The sequence below is a fragment of the Chiloscyllium plagiosum genome, unplaced genomic scaffold (genome assembly GCF_037043375.1).
Source record: "Chiloscyllium plagiosum isolate Xiang-an unplaced genomic scaffold, Cpla_swu_hap1 HiC_scaffold_13, whole genome shotgun sequence".
Classification (NCBI taxonomy): Eukaryota; Metazoa; Chordata; class Chondrichthyes; order Orectolobiformes; family Hemiscylliidae; genus Chiloscyllium; species Chiloscyllium plagiosum.
In genome coordinates this window covers 19,747,623-19,761,566 of record NW_028270151.1, presented here as the reverse complement: position 1 = coordinate 19,761,566, position 13,944 = coordinate 19,747,623, and the positions used below count along the sequence as shown (strand labels likewise).

The 13,944-nt window shown below is 40.8% G+C and overlaps 1 long non-coding RNA gene across 1 annotated transcript; it reads left to right on the top strand.

Moving 5' to 3' along the window:
- Window positions 1–9,448: 9,448 nt before the first annotated feature.
- LOC122556354 (uncharacterized) lies at window positions 9,449–10,940 on the top strand. Its single transcript, XR_006313509.2, has 2 exons — window positions 9,449–9,838; window positions 10,836–10,940. It is a non-coding gene; the product is annotated as an uncharacterized LOC122556354 (long non-coding RNA).
- Window positions 10,941–13,944: the final 3,004 nt, after the last annotated feature.

The window sequence follows — 13,944 nt, the reverse complement described above, 5'->3', positions numbered from 1 at the left end:
TCAATTAGAAGCTATGCCCTTTCATGCTAACTATCACCATCCTAGGAAAACGGTCTCACTGTCCACCCCATCCAACTGTCTGATTATCTTATATGTCTCAATTAAGACACCTTTCAACCTTCTTCTCTCTAATAAAAACAGCCTCAAGTCTCTCAACGTTTCTTCATGAGGCTTTCCCTCCATAGCAGGCAACATCCTAGTAAATCTCCTCTGAACTCTTTCCAAAGCTTCCACATCCTTCCTATATTACAGTGACCATAACTGTATGCAATACTCCAACTGCAGCCACACCAGAGATTTGTACAACTGCAGCATGACCTAATGGTTCCGAAACTCGATCTCTCTACTAATAAAAGCTAACACACTGTATGCCTTCTTAACAGCCCTATCAACCTGGGTGTCAACTTTGTGGGATTTATGTACACGGACACTGGGAACTCTCTGCTCATCTAAACTACCAAGTATCTTACCATTCACCCAGTACTTTGCATTCCTGTTACTCCTTCCAACGTGAATCACATCACACTTTTCAGCATTAAACTTCATTTTCCATCTCTCAGCTCAGGTCTGCAGTTTATCTATGTCCCACTGTAACCTGCAACATCTATCAGCACTAGCCACAACTGTACCGAACTTAGTGTCATCTGTAAATTTACTAAGCCATCCTTCTACGCCTTCATCTAGGTTGTTTATAAAAATGACAAACAGCAGTGGACCCAAAACAGATCCTTGTGGTACTCCACTAGTAACTGAACTCCAGGATGAATATTTCCCATCAACCACCACCCTCTGTCTTCTTTCAGCTAGCCAATTTTTGATTCTAACCCTTAAATCGCCCTCATTTTGTACAGTAGCCTACCATGGAGAACCTTCTCAAATGCCTTCCTGAAATCCATATACACTACATCAGCTGCTTTACCCTCATCCACCTGTTTGGTCATCTTCTCAAAGAACTGAATAGAGTTTGTGAGGCACGATCTGCCCTTCACAAAAACGTGTTGAATATCCCTAATCAAGTTATTCCTTTCGAGATGATAATAAATCCTATTTCTTATAACCTTTTCCAACGCTTTATCCACAACCGAAATAAGGCTCACTGGTCTATAATTTCCAGGATTGTCTCTACTCCCCTTCTTGAACAAGGGAACAGCATTTGCTATCCTCCAGTCTTCTGGCACTGTTCCTGTGGACAATGGTGACATAAAGATCAAAGCCAAAGGCTCTGCAATCTCCTCCCTGACTTCCCAGGGAATCCTAGGATAAATCCCATCTGGCCCAGGGGATTTATCTATTTTCATACTTTCCAGAATTTCTGACACCTTCTCCTTGTGAACCTCAATTCCATCTAGCCTAGTAGCTTGTTTCTCAGTATTCTCCTCAACAATATTGTCTTTTTCCAGTGTGAATACTGATGAAAAATATTCATTTAGTGTTTCTCCATCTCCTCTGACTCCTCGCACAACTTCCCACTACTGTCCTTGATTGGCCCTAATCTTACTTTAGTCATTCTCTTTTCTCTTATATGCCTATGGAAAGTTTTAGGGTTTTACCTGATTCTATCTGCCAACAGCTTCACATGCCCCTCCTCATTCATTTTAACTCTCTCTTTAGGTCTTTCCTGGCTACCTTATAACTCCCAATCGCCCTAACTAAGTCTTCACATCTCATCCTAACATAAGCCTTCTTCTTCCTCTTGACAAGAGATTCAACTTCCTTAGTAAACTACGGCTCCCGCACTCGACAACTTCTTCTCTGTCTGACAGGTGTATACTTATCAAGGACACACAGTAACTATTCCTTGAATAAGTCCACAATTCAATTGTGCCCATCCCCTGCAGTTTCCTTCCCCATCCTATGCATCCTAAATCTTGTCTAATCACATCGGAATTGCCTTTTTCCCAGCTGTAAGTCTTGCCTCCAGTTTTTACCTATCCCTTTCCATCGCTAAAGTAAACATAACTGAGTTGTGGTCACTATCACCAAAGTGCTCACCTATCTCCAAATCTGGGTTCATTACCCAGTACAAAATCTAATGTGGCCTCGCCCCTTGTTGGCCTGTCTACATACTATGTCAGAAAACCCTCCTGCATACATTGGACAAAAACTGACCCATTTAAAGTACTTGAACTATCGTATTCCCAGTCAATATTTGGAAAGTTGAAGTCCTCCACAACAACTACCTTGTCACTTTTGCTCCTATCGAGAATCATCTTGCTATCTTTTCCTCTAAATCTCTGGAACTATTCAGAGGCCTATAGAAAACTCCCAACAAGATGTCCTCTGCCTTCCTGTTTCTAATCTCAGCCCATACTACCTCAGTTGATGAGTCTTCAAATGTCCTTTCTGCAGCCTTAGTACTGTCCTTGACTAACAATGCCATGCCCCCACCTCTTTTACCATCTTCTCTGTTCCTCCTATCCTTTTATTTCCCCTGATCATGATCCCACCACTGAGCAGCCAGCTGCAGTTTCCAGGATTGTCACAGACTGCATCTCTTCTGGAGATCTTACCTCCACAGCTTTCCAACTCATAGTCTTCCAACCTCACACAGCCTGAATCTACTTCCTTCCCAAAATCTACAATACGACTGCCTTGCTAGACATGTTCCTGCTCCATTGTATTTTTATTTCTTCCTGTCCTGACCCTATTTTCTTCTCACCTTATTCAGTCTCATCCTATTTACATTCAAGATTCTTCTGACTTTATGTCAGTTCCAGAATTTCGAGTTTTCAGGTCCTAGCTGCTTCCTGTTCACCGTGGGTGTGTAATCTTTCTATGTGTCCATATTTCATCAAAATGGAGTGAAGACTCTCTGCTTCTTCCTTGCAAAGAGGCCTCACGAGTTTCCATCCACCACTAGCATGCATCTCCTGGATGAGCTTGTTCTCGTTTTGAACAGCTTCACCTGCAACACACCTAATTTTCTCTTAGACAAAGGTGTGGCAATGGGTACCCACATGGGCCCCAGTGATGCCTGTCTCTTTACAGGTTATATGGCACATTCTTTGTTCCAGTCCAACTTGGGACCACACCTATAATTCTTTCTCTGATACAGGCATGATTTCTTTGATGTTGTTTCCTGTTGTCATCCCGAATTAGGAGAAAAAAAAATCATCAGTTTTACTTTTAAAATTCTATCCTTCTCTCACCTTCACTTGGTCTATCTCAGGCCCTTCCCTTCCCTTTCCTTCCCTTCCCTGACTTGATTGTTTCCATTTCTGAGGATAGCTTATCCATTAAAAGTCCACTGACTCCCACAGTTACCTCGGTTACACTTCCTTCCACCCTGCTTCTCGCAAGGATTCCATTCTCCAAGTTTCTGCATCTCTGTTGCATTTGTTCTGATGATGTCACCTTTCACTTGACTACCTCTGAGATGGCCTCCTTTTTCCTCACCCAAAGACCACGACTTCCCACTTTGTGGTTGATGGGGCTTCAGCCATATCTGACCCATGCCTTGCACTTCTGCCTCACCCCATCTCCTTTTTCCCAGAGAACAGATGCTGCCTGCCGAGCTTCTCCAGCATTCTCCATGTTTGTTTCAGTTTTCCAACATCCGCATTTTGCTTTTCAATAATAATAACCAAACCATCTGATTTGTGATTTTAGTTGAATGGCACACATTAGCCACAAAACGAGGGAGGCGAGTTTTGAGTTCAAATCTTGACATTAAATCTGAACTCAGAGCCTTGAAATGTGGCAGTGAATTGCAGATCATGTCGAACAGTCCACAAGTTCCTTTTCATGAAAAAATAACTGAACTGTTTAAAGTGTGCTCCTGTTGCACTATTGATTATTATGTACTATGAAGCAAAACAACGTAGTCTGTGATTTGTTTTACCAATGTCTGGAAGTGTTGCTGATGAAGACCAGACTTCGTCACCCTTAATGTCTAAACAATCAATATTGAATTTGAATGGTCTGAGATCAGACCATTTAATTTTTAATGCAACTAATCTGTGAGCGCACATTTTGGATAAAACTCAATGAGTTTTCCATTGCTACAAATAGTTGCTGCCTGACGATGGGCTTTAAAAGTGCTAAAAGTTTTCTGACCTGTAACAAGTTTCATTTCTCTTTTGTTGGTATTTGTCAAGTTTGAATTTAGGGTCCTGGACAATGGTTGAGAAATTGAGATGACTATCTAACCCAGAACTGTTTGGAAGATTCTATTTAGTTTCAAGCATTTTAAATCTCTACATTACAACAGCACTTACATTTGGCAAATAATTAAATGGCTGTAAAGCACTTTACAACAGCTCAGCTCTGCGATTGTTAAAGGTGCGATATAAATGGATGTTATTTTCATAACAAATAAGTGAAGTTAAGCTCTCCATAATACTTTGAGCATGATGATGGAACATTTTTATCCAATGATTACAAGTTGGCTGGTATTTTTCTCAATGACATATGTTGCACAAACAGCCAGGAATGCCAGACTGAGCTGTTCCAGTTGACCTTCAGAGATATTGCAAATGAAGGTTATTGTTAGCCCACATCTAGCATTTGTTTGTCTCAGTAACCATGAGACACGACACTCTCCATGACATTGTCAGAACCATCAGTCCCCAGTGAACCCACTGACTTTGACCTCCCTGCTGATGAAGGTTGGTTTCTTAATTTAGCCACTGACAATTCAGAGGAAAACAATGGGATTGAAAGATCTCACTGCAGCTGGGAGTGGAGCCTCCAACAGTGTTCCTGACATTGTAACAAATCTATTCAGGGTGGGTGGATTTTTAGATTCAATGTTGGGTGAAAAGTGAAATATTTGAAAGGAAGACTCACATTTATGCAACTCTCTTAATGGTCATAGGATATTCGAGTTGGCTTTATACCTCATTGCATATAGGCACTGTTTTAATTTCTTTCAGCCAAATTATGTACAGCAAGGTCAATTTGGGAAATCTGTTCTTTTTTATTTCATGTGGATTCAAGGCTGAATATTGTTCAGGACTCTGAGGTGAATTTGCTTAACCTTTTTCAAAGTGGTTTTCTGTGATCTTCTATGTCCACCTGAAAGAATTGAAGTGGCCCTAACACAATATCTCATTTCAAATAATAGCACCTCAGTCCTTCAGTAATTTAATGGTCTATTGGTTTAGATTTTGTGCTGTACTGTGGGGCTGTGAATCTACAGCCTCTGGCTCAGAGGTGACGTGAATTAATCTATGACCTATGTAGAACCACTACCCACTGTTTGTAGCGATAAAGATCTTGCAGGGTACTCATTTTCTACTCCATGCTAAAAGTGAAAATTCTCTCCTAGATTATTATGTAGCTGCTTGAATCAGCAGACACGGGAAGGGGAGTGGTTAGGAGAAATTTTGTGCACCATCAACAAATTTTTGAAGAGTGTTTAAGGCAGTGTTCGTAAGAAAATCTTTTAGAAAGGAAATAAAATATTTAACCTTTTAAAAAGGCAAGATTTTAATAGCATGTGAAAAGTGCAGAGACATTGGACTTGCTTGATAATTCTTTCAATGAACTGGCATAAGCATGAGGGGCCAAATGGTCTCATTCTGTGATACATGAATCGATGTTTTTTTCAGCACAGATGCCAGGAGACCGCTGCCTCAGTTCAACTGATTTAAGATTCTAGCCAGGAGAGAGGAATCTATCCATTTCACATGCATTGTAGTAGCACGCTTCACTCCCAGGTTATAAAAAGGATATTGATTTGAAATCATGAGAATGCAACCTCCTTCTACTCTTCCAGTAACAATTGTAACAAATGTGTTCATACTGAAAACCTTCTGTTCCATCACATTTTAGTCACCATCCCTCACCTTATTTTTATTGATTTTTTTTGGCCTGAAACCCTAATTTTGTTCCTCTCAGTTACTTTTTCCACTTGCTATTCCCCCTAAATACTTTCGTCTCCAGAAAACGTTGTCTTGTCACTGAAGTGCATTTCTACAAATGCACTGTACTATCTGGAATCTTGTTCAATCAACCCTTTCGAATCTTGATGATGAGTATTTTTAGGCTTTTCACCTGCAAAGAGCTTCACATCTGTCCTCTTAGGCTAATAAATGCACACATGCCCACTTTCTAAAAAGGGAATCATACTATGGTGATCAGGAACACCAAGGCAGCTGTGCTCATTTCTGCAAATGCCTTCCTCGCTTTTGAAGACTGAGGCTAACTGAGTTTCTGGAGCTGCTGTACTGGCTGAGATAAGCTTCCTTATCATATGTAACCAAGTCTGTCTTTACAATGTAGCCTTGGTTAGTTGCAACACTTCCCAGCTCAGAATGTTGATATCAGGCATCTCAGTGCCACACTTTGGTCGCTTACGAAAAGATGTGGAGGTGCTGGCGTTGGACTGGGGTGGAAAAAGTTAAAAACCACACAACACCAGGTTATAGTCCAACATGTTTACTTGGAAGTACAAGCTTTCTGATCCTGCTCCCAAAAGAGAAAATGCTGGAAAATCTCAGCAGGTCTGGCAGCATCTGTAAGGAGAGAAAAGAGCTGACGTTTCGAGTCTAACTGACCCTTTGTCAAAACTTTGTCAAAAGACAAACATACAGTCAAGTGAAATTGCTTTCAAACTATAATTTTACCAGCTTTGACAAAGGGTCAGTTAGACTCGAAACATCAGTTCTTTTCTCTCCTTACAGATGTTGCCAGACCTACTGCAATTTTTCAGCATTTTCTCTTTTGGTTTCAGATTCCAGCATCCGCAGTAATTTGCTTTTATTCTGATCCTGATCCACTGGCTCCCTGACAAAGGAGGAGTGCTCTGAAACCTCCAAGTAAACCTGTTGGACTGTAACCTAGTGTGGTGTGATTTTTAACTACTAAAAGAAGAACATACAGTCAAGTGAAATTGCTTTCAAACTATAATTTTACATACAAAATGCTCAATTTTCCCCAAGGTGTTGCCCCATGGCGGGGACAAACACACCCTCACGACCATCCTGTATGAGCAGATAATTCGTGACACAACCGTACAGAACAAAAGAAAGTGATTTGACACACCATGGCACTTTAAAAGAATTATCTACTCAGTCCCACGCTCATGCTATTTTTCTTGTAGGCATTCATATTTCCTTCATGTGGATTGTAATTTTACTTCACTTCAAGAAATTACTGTTCAATCTCCCATCCTACCTTTCAGGCAAGGTATTTCAGATCATATCTTGTTTTGTGAAAAAAATATTTTCGTCTTCCCCTGTGGTTCTTTTGCCAATTAAATCTGACATCTGTCCCATTTGTTACTGATCCTCCTGCCAGTGGAAAACAGTCTCTCCATATTTACTCTATCAAAATATCTCATAACATCTCAATATCCCAAGGCAATAAACCATTCAGCAAACTCTTCAATCAGTTTATAAATACGAAGTGAGGATCGATTAATATTTTGAAGATTTTTTTCATAGTCGACTTGCCAATAAACTCAGAAAATGTCAATGGATCTTGTGTAAAAATTGCAGGGAGTGTTTGTAACACGAGATGACTCATTAAGCATCAACAGCAAGTTGAAAAAAAATCTCACTTCAGGTTAATAATTCTTTAACTGGAACTGAAAGATAGTTGGTGACAATTTTTAAGCAGGTATAGAGCAAAGGAAAGAGGTAAAGATGGTAAAACTATAAAGGAGAAGGCTTGTGAGTGGGTGGAGGGTGAGATCACAATAGGAATGAGAAGGTCATCTGTCCGACATAACAACGTAAATTGGGTAATACGAAGAATAGATTATTTAGCCCCTTGAACCTTTTCAGTCTTCCAGTGAGAACACATTTGATCGCTTTCTTAACCTCATTTACCCACCTTGGTGCCACAAATTTTAATAGCCCAAACAGAAATCTATTAATCACTGTTTTTCAGAGGCTAGGAATCTTGCAGCAAATAACTCAGCTCCTGATTCTCTGACACTAGTCCACCATCTACAGAATACAAATCAAGAGTGTAATGATATAGTCCTCACTTGCCTGGTTGAGTGCAGCTCCAACAACACCCAAGACGCTTGACACCATCCAGGACAAAGCAAACCACCTGTTGGCAACGTATCCACAAACATCCACTTCCTCTGTTACCAGTGTTCAGTAGCAGCAGTGTGGACCATCTACAAGATTAACTGCAGAAATTCACCAAGACATCTTATACAGTACCTTCCAAATCCACTTTCAGCTAGAAGGACAAGAACAACAGTTACATTGGAACATAGACTTTGGAGTGCAGACTCATAGCTCCTTGAAAGTGGATTCATAGGTAGATAGGATAGTGAAAGCTGCATTTGGTATGCTTTCTTTTATTGATCAGTGTATTGAGTACAGGAGTTGAGAGGTCATGTTGCGGCTGTACAGGATATTGGTTAGGCCGCTGTTGGAATATTGCATGCAATTCTGGTCTCCTTCCTATCAGAAAGATATTGTGACATTTGAAAGGGTTCAGAAAAGATTTACAAGGATGTTGCCAGGGTTGAAGGATTTGAGCTATAGGGAGAGGTTGAATAGGCTAGAGCTATTTTTCCTGGAATGTCAGAGGCTGAAGGGCAACCTTATAGAGGTTTATAAAATCATGAGGGGCATGGATAGGATAAATAGACAAAGTCTTTTCCCTGGAATGGAGTCCAGAACTAGAGGGCATAGGTTTAGGGTGAGAGGGGAAACTTATAAAAGAGACCTAAGGGGCAACTTTTTCACACAGAGAGTGGTACATATTTGGAATGAGCTGCCAGAGGAAGTGGTGGAGGCTAGTACAATTTAAAAGGCATCTGGATGGGTATATGAATAGGAAGGGTTTGAGGGGATATGGGCTTGGTGCTAGCAGGTGGGATTAGATTGGGTTGGGATATCTGGTTGACATGGACGAGTTGGACCGAAGGGTCTGCTTCCATGCTGCACATCTGAGACTGTACATCTCTGTGACTCTATGAGCACAACCTGCAAATTCCCCTCATATCCACTCACCATCCTGACTTGGGAACATATCACTGATTCCTTCTGTCCATTGGATGAACGTTCTGGAACTCCCTAACTTAAGAAATTGTGGATCTACGTGGACAACATGTACTGCAGTGGTTTAAGAAGACAGCTTATCACCCCTTTCCCAAGACCAACTAGAATAAGCAATAAATGCTAGCCCAGCCTCCATCCTGTGAATGAATTAAGAAAAAGGGACCCTTTTGAAAATTTTCAATTGATTCCCACCCTTAACAGTTTCTTTTTGGTGGGGAGGAAAAGAATTCCAAGATTTCCATTCCCCTTCGTGTGAGTAAGTACTTTCTGTAATCAGCCCTGAATGATCTGGCCGTACCATCTTATCATGCTTGCCTTGTCAAACATAGTTGTCTCTTTCTGGCTATCCTATAAAATCACTTCATCATTTCAAATGTCTCAATGATCAAGCTGTCCAAGAGAAATTGGGAGCAGTGATCAAAATCTAAGTTAGTTAAACTAGTGTGCCTAATGGCACATGTAATATCTCTAATTGTGTGGTTACATGTGAATAAATATCCCAATTTGCACTTCCATGTGTTCCATTAGGTCGTATGTCAGCACTTATGGATACAGAACGCATACAACAAAACTGAATGGAATATCCATGTCAAATGTTCCAAAAATATTGCCCTATTGTGAAGAGAGCCCCACCTCCTGTTACAAATACTCACCAGTCTTTACAACACGGAGCTGTGAGCCTTTTGGCTGTGACTAATAGAAAATGGGATCATTGCAGTATAGTGGTGTTCAGTAATACTGTCATATTAGAAAAGACAGTGGACTATTCAGTATTTATCAATAATTCTGCAACTTCTGACCACTGGAAGTGAGGTGGAAAAGGTTTACAACTTGATGTAAATCCCGCAACATAACAATGCAACAATTCAGTAAGTCATTATTCTTTTTGCGTGGAGTAGTGTGCGTTTATGTTCTTTTCTCAGTAAATTCCTTAGAGGTAACCAGGCAGATTTTAAAAAGTCCTTCACTGAAATAGTCTTCTGAATAGCAAACTTTAGTTATGGGATGACATTCTATATTTAAAAAATGAACGGTATAATAGCTGGTCAAATAGCCCAGTTTAAAGTGTGGTGTTAAAGTTAACTCTATGCACACATGCAAAGGGGTGGTAATGAATCTGCTGGATGATTTACATCCTTCCTGATTATAACTTACTTTGACTTCAAAGCCTGCCAACTCTCTATCACTCACTTTTACACCTTCACACATTAGCAGGATCTGTCCCCGTGGTGTCTTCTCCTGTTCACACTGCAATTCACTTTCTGGATGCGAACGGCAGGATTTGTCGGTTTAATATGTGCGTCAGCTGTGGCTTTGTGGGTTACACACTCACCTGTGAGTCAGAAACGTGTGAGTTTAAGTCCCACTCCAGAACTTGAGTAAAAATTAAAAATTCAGCCTGATCTTCCAACGCAGTACTGAGTGAATGCTGCACTGTGGGGAGGTGATTTCGTTTAAATGAGACATTAATCTTAGCCTCGGTCAGCCTTCTCAGATGAATGTGAAATATTCCATGGCACTATTTTAGAGAGGAACAGTGATGGTATCCCTAGTGGTACAGTAAAAGATTATTCCTCAACCCAAATCATAAAGGCAAATTATCAGGTCATTACTACATTGCTGTGAGCTTGTGTACAATTTGGGGCTGCATCTCCCGCAATTGATCAGCAACTGCACTGCATTGAAATATATTGGGACATCTCGTACCATATAAATGTACATTTTTAAATAAAATGGCTAGGTTCCAAAAGACTTCACCACAGAAAGCTTTTTTTTTATAAACAGAAACTGTTTCTCACCACATAACAAATTATTAACACCATCCCATAAGATTATTTGATTGTTGTTAAATAATGCTTCTATTAGTAGACCAGCGTTACGTTGTCCCTGCTCTTCTCCTGGTGGCCTGGATAGTGGGCTGTTCTGTGGTCGTTTATTACATTTTCTCCTGAGGAGTTGGACACAGCAGCAGGTAAATTATTCACTTGTGAAATCATGAAACTGTAGATCGCTATATAAGGAAGAACACAAACATGCTGGAGACAGCATTTGTGTGAAAAAAATCTTCAGTTAATGTTTGAAGTAATGTTTGACCTTTCATCTGAAATTGGAAGAAGTTGGAGTTAATGGGTTTTTTTTCCCCCCAAGTACAAAGGCATGGAAAATTGGGAAGGTCAAACGAAAAGGAAGGCCTGTGTTTGATGGAATGCAGGGGGGAAGACAAGAAGTTAACAGCACAAGGGAAAGGGGGATTGTAAAGGGGCAAACTAAGGAATGAAAGGCATTTCCAGTGAAGCTGTAATTGGCAACAGAAGCACCTTTGGTAGTTTCTACTATCTGAGAAAATAGTTAAGGTGGTCATGTTCTGTAATTGTTGAACTCAGAGTTGAGTCCAGAAAGTTATAAAGTCCCTCATCAAAAAATGGAGCGCTGATGCTCAATATTCCATTGTCTTTATGACAATTCATTTTGCTTTAATCTTTGAATTTACATTTGAGCCTCTGCGGTTTTATTACATTCTGTTATGAATTTCTTGCATACAGAAAAAAACGGCAATTCATTACCTGAACAGGCAGCTGTGGAGGCTTCGCAGATGGATGTGAATGCAGTGATAATTTGAACATGTCCTGTGCCATTGCAAACAAGGCATTGTAAATATACATCTTGGAGAAACAATGTGCAATGCCTTTTGTTTTATTCGTGTAAGAAGCATCACTGGCAAATGTTATTAAAATGCATACTTTGCAGCTCGCTTCTTCTGAAGTTTCCTTTTGATGTCTGTTCCCTATTTTCTCCTTTGTTGCTAATTGGTTGGCGCTGACAGATTCACATCTGACTAAAAATATTGAGAGTCTAAGTCACCCAGATCCCCAGCCTCCACTCCAGGACTTAGGCACCTAATTTATTTTGACAGTGTGTGATAGTTATGGAGTTCTATAGTGATTAAGATAGATGAATTGGTAAACTGAGACGCATTTGCCTGTTTAAATGGACGTAAAAGATCCTAGGGCAAAAACCAGCCAACAAAAGAGATCTCTTCCGATGATCTACATTTATCCTTTCATCAACACCACTAAAACATATTAATTGATCTAAACTGTCAATTGTTGCCATGGCAGCTTGCTGTCCACAATTCACTTGCAGCATTTTCTAACATTATGGAACAAAGAACAACACAGCATAGAAACAGACCCTTCATCCCAACAAGTCTGCACTAATTCCTACTCCTCACTTAGACCTGCCATTTATGCAGTTTCCTTCCTTCTGTTTGCCTCCTGTTCCTGTGTCTATCCAGATACACCTTAACTGTTGCTAACATGCCTGCTTCCACCACCTCTTCTAGCAGTCTGTTCCAGGCACCCACTACCATGTATATGAAAAGTTTTCCCTTCTCCCCTAAACTATTGCCTCTCACCTTGAACCTGTACCCTCTTGTAGTTGACCTTTCCAACCTGAGAAAAAGCCCTGACTATCCACCTATCTAGGCTTCTCATAATTTTGTAGACCTCTATCAAGTTGCCCCTCAGCCTCCAGCTTTCCAGTGATGCATAATTTGCACCTAAATTTGATCTTCCAAAATGCATTATTTCACATTTATCTGGATTAAATGTAATCTGTTATTTCTCTGCCCAAATCTGCAATCTATCTATATCCCACTATGTCCTTTGACAATCCCCTCACTCTCTGTAACTCCAACAATTTTGGTGTCATTTGTAAACTTAATAATCAGACTACCTACATATTCCTCCAGCTCATTTTATATTGCAAACAAGAACAATCCCAGCACTGATTTCTGTGGAACATCGCTACTTACTGATCTTTATTCCAAAAAACACACTTTCACCACAACTGTGCCTTCTGTAACAAAGCTGGTTCTAGAACATAGAACATAGAAGAATACAGCGCAGTACAGGCCCTTTGGCCCTCGATGTTGCGCCGATCCAAGCCCACCTAACCTATACTAACCCACTATCCTCCATATACCTATCCAATGCCCGCTTAAATGCCCATAAAGAGGGAGAGTCCACCACTGCTACTGGCAGGGCATTCCATGAACTCACGACTCGCTGAGTGAAGAATCTACCCCTAACTTCAGTCCTATATCTACCCCCCCTTAATTTAAAGCTATGCCCCCTTGTAATACCCGACTCCATACGCGGGAAAAGGTTCACGCTGTCAACCCTATCTAACCCCCTAATCATCTTGTACACCTCAATCAAGTCACCCCTAAACCTTCTTTTCTCTAATGAAAACAACCCCAAGTGCCTCAGTCTTTCCTCATACGATCTTCCTTCCATACCAGGCAACATCCTGGTAAACCTCCTTTGCACCCGTTCCAGTGCCTCCACATCCTTCCTATAGTATGGCGACCAAAACTGGACACAATATTCCAGATGCGGCCGCACCAGAGTCTTATACAACTGCATCATGACCTCAGGACTCCGGAACTCAATTCCTCTACCAATAAAAGCCAGTACGCCATATGCCTTCCTCACCGCACTATTTACCTGGGTGGCAACTTTCAGAGATCTGTGTACATGGACACCAAGATCCCTCTGCTCATCCACACTACCAAGTATCCGACCATTAGCCCAGTACCCTATCTTTTTGTTATTCTTCCCAAAGTGAATCACCTCACACTTAGCTACATTGAATTCCATTTGCCACCTTTCTGCCCAGCTCTGCAGCTTCTCTATATCCTGCTGTAACCTGCCACATCCTTCCTCACTGTCAACAACTCCTCCGACTTTCGTATCATCCGCAAACTTGCTCACCCAACCTTCTAACCCCTCTTCCAGGTCATTTATAAAAATGACAAACAGCAATGGTCCCAAAACAGATCCTTGCGGAACATCGCTAGTGACGGCACTCCATGAAGAAACTTTGCCATCAACTACTACCCTCTGTCTTCTTCCATCCAGCCAATTCCTAATCCAAACCTCCAACTCACCCTCAATGCCATATCTCCGTATTT